The 6,248-nt window shown below is 34.9% G+C and overlaps 1 pseudogene; it reads left to right on the plus strand.

Moving 5' to 3' along the window:
- The first annotated feature begins 517 nt into the window (after window positions 1-517).
- Window positions 518-5,670, plus strand: LOC120188046 (annotated as a pseudogene).
- Window positions 5,671-6,248: the final 578 nt, after the last annotated feature.

The raw sequence follows: 6,248 nt of genomic DNA on the forward strand, positions 1-6,248 counted from the left end.
GTTAAGTAGATTTGAAAAACACAAAGTTTAGCTACCAAAACAGAATAAAAACAATAGTTAAGTACTAAATTTATATTTACCCTATAGTTTTTAACATAATTTACATATTTTTTTCATTTAAATTTTATTTTTTTATTTTTTGAGTTATGGGGTGAGCCATGGTTTGGGTAGGCCCACCCCTAAATACGTCTCTTAAGAGATGATTTACCTTTAATTTTTAGATGAGTGATGAAAATCGGTCAGACCTTAAATAAATTAAAAAAAAAAAACATAAAATACGACCACAGGCAGCAAAGCGAAAACATTTTTGTTTCTCATCCAAAAAAAGCCGTAAGAAGTGTAAATTTTCAAGTCCAAAAATCCCTCCCTTCTCTCCCCATAAAGTCCCAATCAAATCTCTTTGGTTCTCTCTACTTCAACTTCCATTTGTATTGGATTGCATCCTTCAGCACCTTCTTCTCTCAATCTCTCTCGCCAGCTTCTTGTTAGGGTTTTTCTTTCGGGGTGGTGTTTTCCTTCAACCAACAAGACATCTTTCGCTGCTTTTGTTTCCTTTTTTTTATTATAATATTTTTCTTGGTATGGGCTATGAAGTTTGCGATAGTAGTGGTATGTTGCATATATGTCATATTGTTGTATTGAACAATGTTGGTGTTTCTTCTTCGAAAACTGGGTAGTGGTTGCATTTGGTTTTTGGGGTTTGGGTGGAGGTAATGATTAGAAATGAGGGTTTAGGGTTTAGTTGGGATCATTGACCTTTTGTTCAATTTTATCAGGGAAATGCTGTCGCCTGCTTTTACTTTATGGGTATTGTTTGTTTCCAGCTTTTGGGTTTTATTTCCACGCATTTCTTTCAATTCTAATTGGGATTCAGAGATAAAGAATCGATTATATGAAAACTTTTTTTCCACTCAACTATTTGTCCATAATATGCTAGAGTTTTTAGTTGGTCGATACTTGAGAATATACAGCCCTCTATTGTTGTTAGAATAATGCAAGCGGCAGCTAAGTTTTAGAACGTTGTTATTTTACTATATTTATTTCAATAAATTTTCTGTTCTTATTTATCTTTCATGTCCATTTTCTACTATGGGTGCAGATTTAGGAACTTATATTAGAAATTTAGGGGGGGTGAAATTAGATTATCGGAAAAATACAAAGAAACTACCTAAATTATAAGGAATTGAAATATGGGTGCGACTGCACCTCCAACACCCCTCGGTCCATACCTGGTTCGGGTAGCTGTGCCCAATAGATTTTGTTTTTTGATTGTTTGAATTGTCCACCATGTTTTACATAGTGAGCCTTGGTTCTGGTTTCGTTCAAGAGCATCTAGTCGCCACAATTATATTCACATTGCCTTCTAATTGACCATATTGTTTATAGTCCCCTTAACTCTCTACTCCTTGACATGCAAACCTAGTAAATGGAGGGAGTTTCTATGCATTTATTGATTTACTTTTATGACAGTATACAAGAAGAATCATTCTAGATCCAGTAATTTCCAACTTTTTTACCTGTATTTGTTTCTTTATGACTGTTCTTTTAAACTGTGCAAACTAGATCATTTAAAGACAAGTTACTGACCTTGGATATGTACGCAGCATAATCATGCATGTCTTTATCTGAATTGAATACAGGTACTGATGATGATCTGCCTCCATCCCATCCAACTAGAGTTTCAACAAGGGGTTATTGCTGGAAATGGAAGATCTATCATAGGTTCTGCTTCGTATTCTAAGATGCATTCTGACATGAAGACCCAAATACATCTACTTGAGCAAGAAGCTTATTGCTGTTCTGCGTGCTTTTAAAGCTCAATCTGATCCATTACTTGGTATTTACTTCTCTGTTCCTGCACTTACTAGTTTAATAGGCATTCTTATCTATTTCGTGTTGATTGGTGTGTCCTGTGTCATATGCATCTTTAGGAAAAGGAAGGCCTGATAACAGAACTTAGGAAAGAACTGAGGCTGTCGGATGATGAGCATAGAGAGCTCTGACCAAGGTTAACTCTGATGATATCATCAGAAGGATAAGGTTCGAATGCTTCAAATATTAGCCTGAATTTAGTGGCCTGGAATTGATTCAATGGCCTTGTCATATCTTATTCTGTTTAACGAGTTATAAACGGGCATTGCTAGCAGGGACTGGAGACAAGGTGGTGGGAATGCAAGACTTAGTGAATCTCATTCTTTCCACAGTGTTTTACCTAGTCCAACTGTTTTGGCGTCCCGCAAGAAACAGAAGACATCTAAGTTGGTATATCTCTTACTATTTCTGGTGCAATAGCAAGGTTTAGAACTCTCATTATTAGTAGTTCTTTGTATTAAGCTTTCTTCTCTAGATGCTAGCTAGCAAAGCTGCTTTAGGAACAGGGACCAAAAGCATGAAGCAATGATCTTCTTTTCATGTTTATAAATACAAATGTGACTTTGATTTACTCAAAGTTTTCCTCTACAGGGTCAGTCATTGCCTGGCTTATCCAAAACAAGGCCTATGCATTACCTCACTGCAGTTTCTGCTGGAAATAGGCAATTCAATAACTGTGGTACTGTTGTTGGCCTTTCAGCCAATGAGCATGGTGAAGGGGCAACTTTTGATACCTTAATTGGTAGGAAAGTTTGGACAAGATGGCTGAAGACAACCATTTCTATGAGGCTGTAATCACTGATTACAATCGCTCTGATGTATGTTCAAAGTATATGAAAACATCTTCTGTCTCTCGCTTTGAGACTTATATTAAGCTGGAGCTTTAGTTGATGATGAAAATTTGAAAAACACGGAACTATAAAAGCATATGCATGAAACCTAAGGTTTAGTCAGAGCTGCACCTTGTCAACCGGTTTATGCCACTACATGACTTGTAAATCAAAAGATTTTGTTGCCATTTCATTTCCCAATGTTGCAACTATTTTGTTTGTCTTTGTTTTGTTAATCTATATGCACCTTTTGTTGACATGCAAATCAAAAGATTTGTACAGTGCCTTTTTATTTCCCAATGTTGCAACTATATTATCTGTCTCTGTTTTGCTTACTGTCACTGTTTTGCTAATCTATCTGCAATCTGTTAATATTTTGAGCTAGGATGAAATATCAACATTATTTTTTCCTTCAATTCACAGTATCTTAGGAAATTATTTTATTAGATATTGAGGCACCATAGCCATAATCTTATGTTCAAAAAGATTGTTCTTTATGCATTGCAGTTTATTATCTGGTAACAGTTGTGAAAGGCCTTATAGAACTGTTTCTATTAATTGTGTTATTGATAAGTCATCATTGGTATATTTATTGTTGTTTTACAGGGTCGACATGCTCTGGTTTATGATATAAATACGGCAAATGAAACTTGGGAATGGGTTGATATCAAAGAGGTAAAGAAGATGATTTTTTATTATGAAGTTTGTCACTTATGTGTGCCAGTCATTACTTTGTGCAGCAGCAGATTTAGAATGTATAGACGAATGACTTTGCTAGTATATATAAATGTATTGTACCACTCTTGATCTATTTTGTGTCGCGCTTAAGTGTTACCGATACTGTTGCTAAATTAAATAAAGACCAAATAATTTAACATTAACAAAAAAAAAGGATATATGTGTGTGTGTGTCAATTTCTCTCCTTTTTTTCAAAAAAAAAAAAATAAAAATAAATCGTATTTTTAAGGGAAAAACTCCATATTAGAAACTGTCTGGTTCTGATCAGGTAACTTTCTTCAAATGCTTAAATGAGTATATCAAAACCCTCACAGTGGGGAGGCTAATTCTGTTAAATATTTTTTGCACAACTAGTGAAACTTGTTACATGGAAATAAAATCTGATTATTGGTTTTATGTTTCCGCATTACCTTTTCCTTGTATGTGTGTTATCCATATTTTTAAGGGTAAAAACACCCTTTAAGAAATACCTCGTTCTAATCAGTTTGTTATTTCCTGATTTGCACCCTTACTTAGTATATAATACTATTTTCAAGTTTATTTCTAAGAGGTCCTGGTGTTATTTTTCTAGCCATCTTGACTGTGCAATTGTATTAGTGGTTTCGTTGTTAGTTATGTCTATCTTCATAATTTGCTAGAAAGTGAGCATTATAGATACCTATGAATTGTATATTTCAGTTGCAATTCCTGAAGCATCATTGCCTGGTTCTTTATGCAGTTATGTTTCCTCATATCTTTTGTTTTAGTGCTTTTCCTATATCTTGATTTTACCATATTTTAAATCTAAGATATACCAGGAAACCATATAGGAGGATTTATGATACTAATCTTCTTATTGTTTATTATTGAAAGTTGTTTAGTGCATTGGTATTTGTTTTAGTTTGGCATCATTTTAGAAGAGCTGATTTTGATTATTTAAAGCTGGCAATGGTTCTACTGCTTCATCAAAGTGGAACCATAGTGCGAATAGTTTTCCACATACAATATATTGGGAACAAGATTGAACTCCTAATGTTTTTACAGATATCTCCAAATGACATCAGATGGGATGGTGAGGACTCAGGCATATCTTATCGAGGAGGCCATGGTTTCCATGGAGCTAAGAAATCCTTCAGTCATGGTGCTTCTGCTCCAGGACCTGGAAGAGGCAGTCATGGTGCTTCTGCTCCAGGACCTGGAAGAGGCAGAGGTTCAGTGAAGGGCCTATACAGGAAAGAATCTTTGCCGTCACAGAATGGTATTACAAAGAAACTTTATGATGATGTCGAGTTGTTAAACACGGAGGCTTAGTAAAGGAGGTATTTATGGAGAACCAGCTCACTGATACTGTAACATATCAACTTGAGATAATTAACAGTGCATGTTGTTTTCTAATTTGATTTGATTCCTTCAACAGGTGGAGAAGGTCTTTGAAGCTAGTCATCCCGATCTCGATGAGCTTGAGAAGGCAAAGAAGACGCTGAAAGTAAGTAACTTGAAGTATCTTTCCTTTCATTTCTTTCGACTACAAAACTGTAACCATTTATGTAATGCAGGAACATGAACAAGCACTCATTGATGCTATTGCGAGGCTTGCCGATGCATCTGATGGTGAAAGTGGTAACCAATATATGTATACATAGCGATCTATCGCGTTTCTTTTGTATGCTGCAGATAGTCTGTACTGAGACTCTTATTACACATTTTTTTTGCTGTTAATCATATAGTGATCTATTGCATTTCTTCAGTAAGATGTACATGACAAATGTAATTGAATGAAGAATGCAAGCCTATACATGCACAACTTGGTTTTGAACCAGAGTTCGTAGACTGTATGATGACCTAATCGGAATGCATTAAGTCTTTTGCTTTCTACTTGTGTCATTTCTCTTCTGGTGCATACAAAGTAAACCATGTCTCAATTCTGTACACCAGGGACTCATTGTTTTGTTTGTCTTTGATTTTCAGATGGAGAACAAACATACTCTCGTCGGGAACCGATGGACAAGCTGTGAGTATGCAGTAGGCAGCGAACACCGTCAGAGTGGATTGTAAGGTTGCATCCAAAGTTGGTAGGAACCGAATTGCAATAACTAGTTGATCTTTTCTTTCACTGTGGATTTTTGCATCTGATCCTTGTTGGATAGAAAGTTGCCAAAGTCTTGTAAGAGGATCACTGCCCAAACATAAGACGCTTCAAATTCGAGAACCTAAGACTGGAATGTAAAATTATTCATGGCAGTCATCAATGTGAAATTTTTGGTTTCGTGTAGCTTTCCATAACTTTGTTCATATCCAATTCCTGCAAAGCCACAATACAATAAGATGATTGACATTTTTGCTTCTGCAACTAATAATTAATGTGACATTTCATATTCAATTTTAATCCAAAGTAGATCCATGGAAAATGGTTGGTATTTCTTCCAGGAAGTGACTATCAAAACTAAGCTTACATAAACTAGAATTTCACTTAAAGTGTGTTGATCAAACTGCTTATATAATTAAATAAAAGATGGGGAGAATCCTAGCATTTTACTGCAATCTAAGAATGATAACTCTTAAGGCCTAGGTAGTTTCGCTATACGGCAGCCTAATTTAAGATTCTCAACTCAAAATGTTATCTTATTCAATCTAAAAATTATATAAATTTGTAATATTTTCAGTTGCCACTGAAATTATATTATGGAGATTTAAAGTTTACAATTGAAAAATTACATTGTGAGGTTAGGATTTTCAACCTAAAATGTTAGTCTATCTAAACTACAAAGTTAAGCTCATGATAAAATTTTCGGTTAATTGAGTTATGTCCTTTTGTAATCTTATATTTAC

The sequence above is a fragment of the Hibiscus syriacus genome, unplaced genomic scaffold, assembly GCF_006381635.1.
Source record: "Hibiscus syriacus cultivar Baekdansim isolate YM2019G1 unplaced genomic scaffold, ASM638163v2 tig00116937_pilon, whole genome shotgun sequence".
In the NCBI taxonomy this organism is placed as follows: Eukaryota; Viridiplantae; Streptophyta; class Magnoliopsida; order Malvales; family Malvaceae; genus Hibiscus; species Hibiscus syriacus.